Genomic DNA, 14654 nt, shown 5'->3' with positions numbered 1-14654 from the left:
TCTGCTGTCACACGGACACACCTGAGTCCCTCCATAGGCTGATGAAGGGAGATAACCAATTAGTATCACCCTCCCCTACCACCAGATAAAAGTTTTTCCAGCTTTTATTCCTTTGAACTATCGCCGAAATCAACGATTTAAAGACACTATTGAATGTGAATTGGGTGAAGATTTACAGAGCAGTTTTCCGTTCACGCACATTTTGTTCCATCTCATTGACTGCAATCCATTCAATGTAACATCACTTACCCACTTCTCTGTGTTTCTTTGTTTCCATTCCTCCTTCTTTCCTAACTTTTCCGATCTTTGTTCTTGAGTAAATGCTGCCCTTTTGATCTCAAATGGTTGATTCCTCTAAGGTATATCTATCTCACTAGTGTTGTTATTCCCCTTCTAGATTTATCTGTTGCTTGGCTGAAAACTGAGCCCCGGGGGTGAGTTCAGTTCCAGGCCTGAAAGGTGACTTAAAGGTCACAGATATGACACTTTGGCTTTCCATATTACCAATATAAAACCTACTATGTCAAACAATTGAAAGGTCAAATTAGGTTATAAGACTGTGAGGAAAAGGTGATACAAATGAACCAGGGGGTTGAACCAGGGCATTGAGCTCATATCTCTGTGGGATGACCAGGCATTTCCTGCTGACTGTGCTCATCTTAGACTGACTGACCCACCAGCTCACCTGTCCCTGAGGGGTATGGATCTAAGCCACTCTGAATTACTTGTGTGGTAAGGTACCCACCTACCCACTGCTTTTTAGTCAATTCCAACCTATAGAGAGTATATAAGACTCCTGGTGTGGCGCTGTGGGTTAATGTGCTGGACTTCAAAGTCTGTTTGAACTGCAGGGTCAGTGGCTCAAGCTCACCAGCTGCTCCTTGGAAAATCTACACAGGGTCACTATGGGTCAGAACGGACTTGACAGCACTTAATAACAACAACAACAGGGTGTTCTGGTGTGGCGCTGCGGGTTAATGCACTAAACTGTAAGGTCAGTTTAAATCACAAACTCTATACAAGGTCACTAGGGGTCGGAATGGACTCGACAGCACTTAATGGAAAAAAAGAATGCTTTGGTATGGCACTGTAGGTTAATGCACTAGACTGCAAGGTTAGTTTAAACCACAAGGTTGGTGGTTCAAACTCACCAGATGCTCCTTGGAAACATATATAGGGTCACTTTGGGTCAGAATGGATTTGTCTGCACTTAGCAACAACAACAACATAGAACTCCTGGTGTGGTGCTGCAGATAAGCACTAGACTGCAAACCAAAAGATCGGTAACAACATAGAACAGAGTGGAACTGTTCCCTAGGGTTTCTGCGGTTTTAAATCTTTACAGAAGTAGACTGCCACATCTTTCTTCCATGAAGTGGTTGGTGGGTTTGAACCACTGACCTTGTGTTAGCAGCCCAATGCTAAACCCACTGTGCCACAACACATTTACAATCTTTAGTAAAAAATGAAACAAAACAAAAAACACAAGTAAGAGACTTGAGGCTAAACATCAAGAACTAGAACAATTGGTTTCTGGGATTTAGTCAGGAAGGAAGGGGACCTGTGCAGCAATCTGAGTTGCATTAGAAAAATCCATTTCTTTTGGCTTCTGCTATGACTGAACTATGAACTTCACCTCTTGTCATTCATTTTTCTTGCCATAACATTGGGGGCAATCCTGTGGTCAAAGTATGGAAAGATCTCTTGCTGAAAGTTCTGTAAATATCACGTATTTTCTTAATTCATGTCAGGCTAAACATTCCTTTTTAGTATTATCTTCTAATGATACTTAAAGGAGCCCTGGTTGTTGTTGTTATTGTTAAGTGCTGTCGAGTCGGTTCCGACCCATAGCGACCCTGAACAGGGTTTCCAAGGCTGTAAATCTTTACGGGAGCAGAAAGCCTCATCTTTCTCCTGTGGAGCAGCTGATAGTTTCGAACTGCTGACCTTGCGGTTCGCAGCCCGATTCGTAACCACTACGCTACCAGAGCTATTATGAATGGGGCTGCTAATTACAATTGTGCCACAGGAAAAAGATGGGGCTTTCTGATCCCATAAAGATTTACAGCCTTGGAAACTCTATACAGGATTACTGTGAGTCAGAACCGACTCCATGGCACACAACCACCATCACTAATGATACTTATTAAAAGAAGCAAATAGTATCAATGTCCCGTGCTCTGTGTTCAGAAACAAACTGACCTGCATTTATATTTGTAAATATCTACTCCTTGAATATCACTGCATACCTGCCCCGCCACCCCCATTTTAAACATTCATGTTTGCAAAACCATCCAGCATACCAACACAATCTTGTCTGTGTTTAGCTGTGAAAATGTATCTCTATCTCCTTATTCCTCAAAGACTTGACTCCCAAATAAAAGTTGATCGTTAGTGCTAACTGATTTAGCATTTTCTCATCCCAACACACATGATATCTGACCACAGTTCTCCAGAAAGAAAAGCAGTAACCAAATGTCTCAGTTAAATGCAAAGTTGCATTTTCCACTCTCCTAAGGTGAGATGGAGGGTCAGAGAATAAAGGAAGACCCCCAATGAGATGGATTGACCAGGTGGCAGCATCGATGGACTCAAGTGTGGCAACAGTAGCGAGGTTGGCCCAGGATCGGACATTGTTTCGTTGTGCTGTGCATAAGGTTGCTATGAGTCGGTGCCGACTCGACTCAATGGCACCTAACAACAACAACTAAGGTGAATGACAATACTGAAAAGTCTAATAACTTAGAGAAAACTAAGGCGATTGCTTTCCTTTCCTTCCCTTTAATGGAAGGAAATTTAATTTCACTTCAATACATATCTGAACCTAGTTTCCCCAGGATACTACTACCAAATCACACTTGAAGTTTCTTTCTTAGAACTCATGGTTTGTAATTGATTCAACAATAGATTCTTTTCTAGGCTTCTAAACTTCGTGCCCTGTGAATACATTGCTCAGTAGTTTAAGATCACTTTTTCTTGCCCCATTAAAATGTTTGAAAACAAACAAATCTAACTAAATGGTTTTCCCTAAGCTATTTATACTACGTTAATAATCTATTAATAATATGTAATGGGAGTTAAGACGGAAATAGAAAACACACTTTATTCTGACAAATTACCCTCAGGGTCTGATAAGGCTTAACTAATTATTTATGTGCAGTGAAGAGTATTCTGGTAAACAAGCATACGGAGCCTTGCTGAACCACTTGGAAATTTGGTTCCAACTCCTCTCACACCCTCCAGGAATGGCCAGCAAAGTGACACAGGGGTTCATAAGCAAATCCACCAGGTGCTGATTAATCTGAGGTTTGGGGAGGGTATTTATATTTCATTAAACAATCACTAAGGAATCAAACTGATACCTTAAAATGCTGTAAGTCTGTTGCACGTTATCCTTCACTTTAGGATCATAGTGCCTCTTTTGTGGGAGACCTGGGTTCATTCCCTGCCCAATGCATCTCATGAGCAGCCACCCCCACCACACTCCCCATCTGTCAGTGGAAGCTTGAATGTTGCTATAATGCTGAACACGTTTTGGTGGAACTTCCAGATTAAGAACAGGAAGAAAGGCCTGATAAGCGACTTCCCAGATAGAGATCAGCTAGTGAGAACTCTATGGATCGTGAGCATATTATAGGACTGGACAGTATTTCTTTCCCTTGTGCACGGGGTCAATTTGGTGGCAGCAGTCAGGTTAAGGTCAGTTTGTCACAGATACTTCAACTCTTAAGGTTCAGATACTGATTTAAGTAATTTAGAAGAACACTGTCTGGACCTTTTGCTTTGCCCATGAGAAAATTTAGACACTGAGAGGTTGGCGATCTTCTGTAACAACTTTGATTTAGGACTCTTTCTACTCAATATGTTGCCAATGGCACCTGGTTAATAAAAGAGGCTGGTTTTAATAGGGGACAATGGCCCAAGAACCTTCCAGAATTTTTTTTTTTTTTTATTCTTTAAGTTTTTATTGTGAATTGAGTGAAAGTTTAGAGGGCAGATCATCGGTTTTACATTCAACAAATTATATACTTTATTTCACTACAATGATTAGAATCTCCACCATGTACCATCACTTAACAGTATTTCTCTCTACTTATTTTAGCTCTTTATTTTACTTTTAAACATATATAATAATTTACACCTCCAAAGGGCATATTCTGCAAGTCTGCCTCCTGGCCGCCAGTTCTCAGTCCCTCTCTTCCCATGAATCTAGTGTCCTCAGCTGCTCCCTCTTTCCATGTCCCCATCTCTGCCTCTATCTCTGATGTCGCTGCTTCTCTGGATAAGGCCCCACATTCCACTGTGCTCTTCTCCCTTAATGGTCTTAGGGTCTTCTGTTTCTGGACTGTAAGATTAACTACTCCTCCGTTTTTGTTACAAAACTTCTACCTTTACAATTGTGACAGTTGCAATTAGTCATGATAACAATTACTCACTATTGAATCATAAGAATCTTATCCCCATTTCTTTTTACCAGACCCAGCTTGACAAGATGAAAACTATTCAGTGGGGACTCTATCTTCCCCCACACACTCTTAAACTATATTCCCTTTTGAAAACTTGTAAGCCAGTCACTCTGTGCCTTTATCGCTCTCTCATTTTAGGTAGCCAATGTCTAAGTTGCCTGTCCTTATATACCCAGTATGCAGAGGGGATAGCATTGATACTTGATGTGAAGACGCCTTCCCTCTCTGTTGCTATTTTGAGCTACTACCTCCATGAGCATAGGTCAAGTTCATCAAATTGTAGTGATTTACCCTCATTTCCTTTATCAAAAATTATTTTCTTTTTTATCTTCCTCTAGTTGAGTTCTGATTATCAAGCCATCAAGGCTAGATCAGATGGGTACTATCTGCAAGTTAGGGTGTTCTTGTGCATCTCCCCTCCCTTAATATTAGCTGATCAGATTGCTTTTGATGGCTTAAAAGTTCTTTACATGTAAAAAAATAAATCTATTCACAGTGTCTAATGTTCTAGATTACTTCAAGTTGGATTTGTGGACCTTCAAGTGCTTGATGGATGAAGTATACTGATATACTAGAACAAGATTTGCTAAATGTGTTTGTATTGGATACTATTCCCAATAAAACTGCATCTTGAGTCAAAAGAACTTGGAGTATCATTATATGATAAGCTGTTGTTGTTAAGTGCTGTTGAGCCATTCCTGACTCAGAGTGACCCTATAGAGGGTTTCTGAGGCTGTAAATCTTTGCAGGAGCAGAAAGACTCATCTTTCTTCTGTAGAGCTCCTTGTGGTTCAAAGTCCAGTACTAATCCTACAGAGCCACCACACTACCATTTGATGGCATATATATCTTTTTTAAATGAAAATTTCATTTTAAAGAAAAATTTTTTAATGCTTCTGACCACGGAAACTTTTTTTCCTGTGTTGTGGTTAAAATAACTATGAGTTGACTACTGTAGGCCACCAGCATGCTATCTTGCATTCAGCTTGTACCTAATAACTGCTTGGAAGGCTGGACTGATATGTATAGACTGTGTGTTTTTCCTCATACATGTACCTTGTTGTTATTGTTGTTGTTGTTATGTGCCATAGAGTCAGTTCTGACTCATAGCCACCCTGTATAGGGCTTTCAAGGAGCAGCTGGTGAGCTTAACTGACAACCTTGTGGTTCAAATTGACTTTGCAGTCCAGAGCATTAGCCCTCAGTGTCACATCAGGACTCCATATATACCTTACACAGATTGGTTTTTTGTGTGATATTGTAATAATTTGTTCCTAAGGACTATTCCTAAAGGGACTTATTTTCCATAACTCTTTGCAAATACTACCATTCAGGGAAGAATGTGCTACTTAATTTTTTCTCAGTGCTGACCTCTAGGGAGAGCATGATTTGAAAGGGCAGCATACGTTACCACTTTTTGAGCATCTAAGAAATAATCCTAAAAGAAGAGACCACTCTAGTGGCTAGAGAGGCATATGAAGGTGACGGGGGTAAGGCATTGGTTTGGGTCTGTTTCTTAAAGGGGTAGCAGTTACACAGGGATTTATTTGCTTTGAACTTAGTCCTCAAATTATACACACACATTTTATATGATCTTCTCTCTCTATATGTCATGATTTAAAAAAGCAAAAGAAATGCATTTAGCTGCATACAGAATTATATCCACCTCTACCCACCGACCTTTCAAAAGACACAGGACAATCACATGGCCTTGCTATAAAGGAGTCCTGATGTGGTGCTTTAGGATAATATACTGGACCACAAAGTTGGTTTGAACCTCAAAGTTGGCATTTCAAATCCACCAGCTACTCCTTAGAAACCCGATACAACGTTGAAATGAGTTGGAACCAACTCAATAGCACTTATCAACAACTACCTATCAAAAGGGAAGAGTGAGACCACTACTGCGGCACAGTGCATTATTGAATATATCTCTTCTAGTCACGTCTTTAGAACTCCCACCAAATGACTCTTTTCCTGCAGGGTCTCGGTAAGAGAAAGTGGGAGAAGACACTGACAGGATTCAGCTGTACATGTTAACAGAGGCAAATGTAGTTGTAAAAGCTTGAAACTCTTGCAAAAGTCTAAATAGAGCCATCTTAGAAGCAGGAGGGAGATGTCACTACCATCCCAAAAGAAAACTGGCCCAAAGTGGAATGTGTCTGTTGGACCCTGATTCTTGTGCACTGAGCCTCCCTGACCCAGGGACAGAAAGCTGTGACATCAGAGGAGGGGGGAGGAGCAGCAGCAGCAGAACCATGAGACGGAGCATGGAACACAGAACTGGGCTTTGCAATCCAGAGAGCAAGTAATAATTTAGGGCAGGAAGCTTGATTGTAAGGTGGGCACCTCCAGACACTCAATCGGGGGAGTCAGGTTTGCTGATCCATAGAGTTAGAGTCAAGGAGCCTGGGTGTGCAGTATTTTAAATGCTTGGCTGCTAAATAAAAGCTGGGTGGCTGGGACTCACCAACTGCTCCTTGGGAGAGAGAAGACGCAGTCTGCTTCCGTAAAGATTGACAGCCTTGGACACCTATGGAGTAGCTCTACTCTGTCCTATGTGGTCACTGTGAATCCAAATCAGCCTGATGGAAATGGGTATGGGTTTCTATAGTTTGTTGTTGTTGTTAAGTGCTATCGAGTCAGTTCTGACCCATAGTGATCCTGTGCAGGGTTTCCAAGGAATGACTGGTGAGTTTGAACCGCTGACCTTGTGGCTCAAACCGACTTTGAGGTGTAGTGCTTATCCTCCAGCACCAACACCAGGACTCCTTGTTGTTGTTGTTGTGAGGTGCCATTAAGTCAGTACTGACTCATAGCAACCCTATGCACAACAGGATGAAACACTGACTGGTTCTGGGTCAACCTCGCAATTGTTGCTATGCTTGAGCCCACTGATGCAGCCACTTTGCCAATCCATCTCACTGGGGGGTCTTCCTCTAATGACTCCTTGTTGTTGTTGTTGTTAGGTGCCATCAAGTTGGTACCTACTCATAGCGACATTATGCACAGCAGAACCAAACACTGCCCGATCCTGGGCCAACCTCACTACTGTTGCCACGCTTGAGTCCATTGATGCTGCCATTTGGCCAATCCATCTCATTGGGGGTCATCCTCTTTTTCTCTGACCCTCCACCTTACCAAACATGATATCCTTCTCTGGCGACTGGTCCCTCCTGACAGTTTGTGACTCCTTAGCTCCTACTTACTGGTGCTCCAATAGGATTAGCTGCCCTCTTGGTAAGGAAGACTTTTATATATAGCATTGCTCAGGAACCCCAAAGTACACTATGGTTAAAACCTGATCTATAATATTGGTAAGAACTCAAAGAGAATGGGTTTTAGCCTTCATATTTTAGCCTTCCTGAATATAATTCGCTTTGTTTTTATCAAAGAGGTAGCTAAAGCAATAATCCTCTTAAAGATTTTTAACAACCCAATGCAAAAGATGACAATTTCCAAGTTCCTGTCTCAGCCCACAGGCTCAGGAATATGAATTAGGTGCATGGATATAAATGTTGAATCTTTAATATTTCACACCAAAAGAAATGCCTCCAGGTAGCTTTTAGCATACCGCTGTAATCTTGGGTAATGAATTAATCATACTCATCCTTAACACAGAACGCTAAGGTGGAATTCAGACTGGGGAGTATGGATCAGATAAGCGAGCTGTTGGACTCCTGGAAACTACTTTTCTACTACATTAGAGTTCATAGAATTGACTAATCTCCACAGACTAGGATCTAAAATTAATATAGGCCCCAAAGCCCCAGTCTCAGAACAGCGCCAGATAAAATTCTCAAATCAGACTTCCCGAAGTGCTTCCAAGGAGGCGAAGGCTCTCCCAGGGAGGCCGTGATATTAATTCGGTAAATAGGAATTTATCCCACTTACCTCTGTCCTGAGGCTTTTTTGATTAGCAGCTGTCCCTACAGCTGTAGTCGGGAGGACGACTTTGAGGAGGGCTGCTTCACTTGACTAAGGAAGCAGTATTTGCACGCACTAACCTGCCCTAGTCCTCATTTCTGCTTCCCTGGCCGATGCATGATCCATAGACAGGCTTATTAGTAATTGAAATGCTCTTAGTGGTCATAACCAAGCAGGTCTAGTGGAGCTGTGGACTAAGCGCTGGCCTATTAACCAAAATGTTGGCAATGCAAAGCTTCCAGCGGCTCCATGGGAGAGAGGGGGCTGGTTGTCTGTTCCTGAAAAGATTTACAGTCTCAGAAACACCATCCAGGGTCGCTATGAATCGGAACCAACTCAACAACAGCAGGGAGAGCAGTTGTAACCATCACCTGGCTGTCAGGTTGTCACACTGTGGGGTTCCTGTGATGCTGGAAGCTATGCCACCAGGAAAGCAGAACTTCTAGACTAGGACTGATTAAGAGGAAGGGCCTGGTGATCTCCTTCTGGAAACCCTGTGGATCACAACAGAATACAGCCCAAGGGACTCAGGACTGGAAAAGGTACAGGACTGGGTAACACGCCATTGTGCTGTGTTCTCTGATACCGTGACATAGTGGAGGAAGCTTTGGCTCACGGGCAATGTGGATTACACAGAACTGTATTGGATCCACTGTTTATGAAAGACGCTTTGTTTTTCACATTCCCAGTGGACTTCCCCATCTCCTCATCTTTATTGCTCTCCTGATTTTGTAAAGGTTTGCTGTCTTGAAACCCTGTATAGGGTCACTATGAGTCAGAACCGATTTGATGGCCGTGGGTTTGATTTTGGCTTTGGTTTAGTGATTTTGCCAGGGTGTATTTTGGAGTCTAAGAGAAGCCGTCTGAGATTTACCATGACAAACTGGACATGTGCATGTGCTTGGAGCTGGGAAGGAGGGCCCAAGGCTGACAGACCCCCTGCTTATATCCTTGTGAGGCTAAAAGGCAGGCCAGATGTGAGCTCATGGCCTTTTCTGAAGAGTCTCCAAGAGGAAGGGCATCTAAAACTGGGCACAATATATGTGTTATATAGCTCTGTGTCAATAAATTCCTTATCATTTGCAAGTGACCATTCTTTCATTAACAAATATGAGGATAAGTAAAAAAGTATTGTGATGAGGGTTACAGTTCATCCATGCACAAGCCTATTTGAATTAAAATGTATTTAGGCATGTCTCAGTGATCAGTGGATGCCTGCCGAGCTCTCAGTAATATACTTGACTTAGTTTTGTGAGGAAGTCTTTGAAAAAAAAAAGGTCCAAACAAAACAGTGCATTTGATGGGTTCTGCTGGTCCATTTAAAATCAAGGCAGAGAGGTCAGCTGAGAAGTTTATGGTGACTGCTTTTTGGGATTCCCAAGAAGTATGACACTATAGGATAAGCATTGGACGCGAACCACGAGGTCGGTGGTTCAAACCCTCCAGCTTCTATAAGGGTCACCAGGATCTGACACTGACTCGACGACACTTAACAACAGCATCTTAATAAACGTTCTCAAAGGGCACAGGACAATCACATGGCCTTAGTATGAAGAAGTTTTGAGCAGATAGAAAACTGTATTGGTGATAAAAAGGCAAGTTGTGCCAAGGAATTTCCCATCACGACCATGTACTTGCTTATTCTTGCATGGTAACAAGGGCTGTCCTAGGAGAATTTTGTTGGAAAACCTTATGCCATTCACTCTACAGTCCTGATCTGGCTCCTTCAGATGTCTCTGTGCTCCCAAACATAGCATAATGGTTACGAGTCAGGCTGCTAACCTCAAGATCAGAAGTTTGAAACTACCAGCCGTTCCAGTGGAGAAAGATGAAACTTTTTGCTCCCGTAAAGATGTACAACCTCAGAAACTCTATGCAGTGTCGCTATGCACAGGAACCAAATCCACAACACACCACCACCAGCACTAAACTCAAAGGACATTTAAAAAGAACATGATTTAAGTCCCTCGAGGACGGTAAAACTGCCTCTTTGACTTTGTGTATATCAAAGAGGACAGAATTCTCCAGGGAAGGGTTAGGGAGAAGGAAACACTGCATTCAGGAGTGCATAGAGCTAGATGGAGAAGATGTCAGGGAATGATAACAAGGCATGGTAACTTCACATTTTGGTATCTTTAATGATAAAGATTTCTATGACGTAGCAGCAGTACGTTCTGACTTATCCTTACATGCAATGAGGCACTATAATGTTTAAGGTTCAGGCCTGGTATTATGCACTAGAACAAGGTGTGTGTTGTGGTGTGTGCCCTTCAGTTTGTGTCTGGAAAACAGAGAGTGAGTAATCGAGAGAATGTGCACCAAGATCAAAAGGCCCCTCACAGATTTTACCTACATTATTTCCAGTTTAAAAAAAATTCTATAAAATTAATAAGTATGATCCTCATTATATGGGTTTTCTACTTTTATAGATATGTTGGCTTTGTTTTAAAAAAATATTAGTCCGTTTTTTCTTTTAATCATTATTGGTAGTAAAAAATTTCAACACAAAAATATGGGGTAAGAACTTGATATTTGTAAATTGACACCAATAGACGTGCTTGACACAGGTTTGCCACAAACTTCCAATTTATGAAAACCACAGTATCTATGAAATACAATAAAATGAAGCACAGTAAGATGAGGTATACCTGTCCTGGTGTGGCACTGTGGGTTAATGCGTTGGACTGAAAAGTCTGCCAAACCACAAGGTTGGCAGTTCAAGCTCCTCAGAAACTCTGTACAGGGTCACTATAGGTCAAAACAGACTTGACAGCATTTCACAACAACAACCTGTACTTGGAAATGGACTCAAAGTAAGTGTGGGGATGACAGAAGAAGGACCAAAAATGGCTGGAAAGGGTGAGTGGATGGTGGGTAGGAGGGTCTGGAGGCTGAGGTGTGAAACCAGTCACCGACATGATGGTTGGGGAGGGGGGTGGGAAGGAACAGGGTCTGCAGGTTTGGGTTTGGGGAATAAGGATTAAACCTGTTTTAGCCCAGTACATTCAGATTCATAGCAACCCTACATGAAGGAATAGACCTGCCTCATAGGGTTCCCAAGGCTGTGATCTTTCTGGAAACAGATTTCTAGGACTTAATTCCCAGAAGAGACTTGTAGATTCAAATTGTACATCTTTCACTCAGCAGCCAAGTGCTTTAACCACCGTGTTACCAGGACTTCTTTGGGAATAAGGATGTTGTTGTTGTTAAGTGCCGTTGAGTCCGTTCTGACTCATAGCGATCCTGAATAGGGTTTCTGAGGAGTACCTGATCTGTTTGAACCACCACCTTGTAGTTCAAATCAGTCTTGTGGTCCAGTACTTATCCTATAGTGCCACACTATGTTAAATTAGAGGGTAGCAGGCTGGAGATATAGAAGTTTGTGCAGTATTGTTGAGAGAAAGTGAGTTTAGAAAGAAGGAAAATGACAGTTATGGAAAGTCCACATTTAGAAGCAGCATGGAAGGAGACAAAACAAAATGCTAGAAAATACGGTCAGAGGAAGCCAAAAAAGAGAATATATTAAAAGCTTGTGAGAATCCTAAATATTTACTACTTTTAAATGTATGTATCTAAAGCTAGTTGGATTTTAAATTGATAAAATTTACTAAAATAAATTCCATACAGACTAAAGACTCCTCTGTTTCTAGAATGATGTGACTCCAACAGCCAGCAAACAACATGAGAGCCCAGCCAGGCAGGTACCACTCCTGGCTCTGCAGGTGGGGAGGGCAGCAGGTGCTGGTTGATTAGATGGAGAGGCTGCCTCACTCCCAGAAATGAGAGGAGCTGGAGCACACGGATGGAGCCAAGTCACTCTCCACTCACACACAAAGAGGTTACGACAGTCCCCTCAACTCTCATACACTCAGGTGCGCCATCTTGGAATAGAGCCAGAGAAGAGATGAAGCATTTATCTCAGGAAACCAAATGTTGCTTAGAAGGACAGTTTAAATTATCATTACAAACTAACTTAAAATATTTAAAGAAATAGATTTACTATTAAAAATATAATGTCTGCCTTCCTACGCAATGGATGGGGGTCCCTGGATGATCTAAAACATTAGCATGCTCAGCCGTTAACAAAAAGTTGGAAGCTTAAGTCTACCCAGATGATAGGCTTACTGATCTTCTTCTGAAAAATCAGTCTTTGAAAACCCTGTGGAGTATAGTTCTACTCTTACCCACACGGAGTTGCCATGAGACAGATTTGACTCAACAGCAACTGGTTTGCCCAATGGCTGAGTGCTTAGGAATATGAGGAAAAATAAAGATCAAATAAACAGACTGCATTAGATCAGCACATTAGAGCACAGTGTTGGGTGGATTTGTAATATTGGTACATTTCAGGTGTCAAAAAACAGCAATCACAAAATTAAAATTCACAAAACAATGAAAGAAAAAAAAATGGCAGAGATGAAACAAAAAATTCTTATCTTTTACTTACACTGAACATTTTCTAATAAGAACGAAGCTAAGACCATAGGAACTAAATATGGAAGGAGAAAAAGAAGCAATCGATTTATGAAAGAAAGAATAAAATGGCTAATAAGGTATTCAAAATATAAAAATTTAAATAATTAAGATACCATCTTCACCTACCAGATGAGAAACTATTGACATGAATTTCTAAAAAACAATTTAGCAAAGTACATCAAAGATGCTCAAAATGCTTATATCTTTCGATCCATTAATTCTGCTTCTAGAAAATTATCCTAAAGAAACCATTGGGAATTTGGGCACAGATTTAACAGTTAAATTCAACATTTAATTGGTTAGCTCCTACTATGTATGACACAAGAATGTAAATTTCAACATCTTTCTCAAGCTCACAGATAAACCTCTACTTCCTCTCTTTTCAAAATATAGCCTAGAAAAGAATCTAAACTTAACTTTTCTTGCATTTCTATTTTCAACTTTATCATCATGCAGTAAAGCTTTCTTTATATTCAATTCTTCCTTATGCTCAACTGAAACACACCCTGTTTTCATTTAAGTCCATGTTTGGTTTCATCTGGACACAATAAACAACTCCATGGTATTTTTTTCATTAAACTTCTTTTGGCCCAAATATTTCTTTCTTCCTTTCAGTTGGTACTCACTCCTGGGACTAAAGCTATTTCTAATTGCTTAAGATAAATATTTGATTTCCTTTTCTGGTTTTTGGCACCAAAACGGATCCAGGTCCTTGAGGTCTGTTGGCTCCCTTAAGCTCATGGATGGGAAATGGATCACAGAGACAAGCACACAACTACACCAGAATTAGAAAAGGACTTGGAGTAATGACTCCACAGGGCCTGTGGGTACTTTGGAAGACCCCAAGTGGTCCTGCTGGAATCATGCTTCAAAAGGAAGGAGACACTAGAGTTGATGCATGGAGACAGAATAGGATTTCACCAAGTGGATCAGCCTGTGGATATGTCAGGCTGTGGAAAGAAGTGCAGACATACAGGGGAGAGAATGTGTTTTCAGAGGATAGAAAGTTGTTCCCTGTGATTGGAGTATAGGGTGCCGAGTGGGAACTCATAAGGATAAATGGAGTTTGTGGTCAGATCACAAAGGACTAGCCTTATATGCCAAATTTAAGGGTTCAATTTCATCCTATAAACAATATAGAATCAGTGAATACTTTAAGCAGGTGAAAGACATGATCAGGTTGTAGGTTAAGCAAGAACACATGGATACTTTTAATGGTATATAGGCTGGGGTGTCAGAACTTGAGGCACAAATACCAGATATAATGATTTCTGCCCACCCATGCTCCAAAGTGAAAATGTAGGAATGGACTACAGAGCAAGGATACAGAAGCAATGTGTGGTTGAGGGAAGTGATAGAAAATGGGATGAAGGAGCTTCCTCAACACTGGGCATAACTAACTAACTAACTAACTAACTAACTAACTAACTAACTAACTAACTAACTAACTAACTAACTAACTAACCAATAACTAACTAGTTGCTGTACAGTCAATTCTGACTCATAGACTCAAACCTCCAATCTTTCTGCTAGCAGCAAGTGGGCGAACTGCTGGACTACCTTGTTAACTCCATGATAACTGGTGTAAGAGCAATAGTTACACAGAATCAGTAGCTGGCCTTTCAGAGCCTGGTTTTCTCTTCATGCATTTGTTTTTGTTGTTGTTCTGTGCCGTGGAGTCAGTTCTGACTCATAGCGACCCTGTACAGGGTTTCTGAGGCTGTAAATCTTTACGGGAGCAGAAAGCCTCATCTTTCTCCCACAAAACAGCTGGTAGTTTCTAAC

The sequence above is a fragment of the Chrysochloris asiatica genome, unplaced genomic scaffold, assembly GCF_000296735.1.
Source record: "Chrysochloris asiatica unplaced genomic scaffold, ChrAsi1.0 scaffold00182, whole genome shotgun sequence".
In the NCBI taxonomy this organism is placed as follows: domain Eukaryota; kingdom Metazoa; phylum Chordata; class Mammalia; order Afrosoricida; family Chrysochloridae; genus Chrysochloris; species Chrysochloris asiatica.
The sequence above is the reverse complement of the archived record's forward strand: the minus strand, read 5'-3'. Positions refer to the sequence as shown.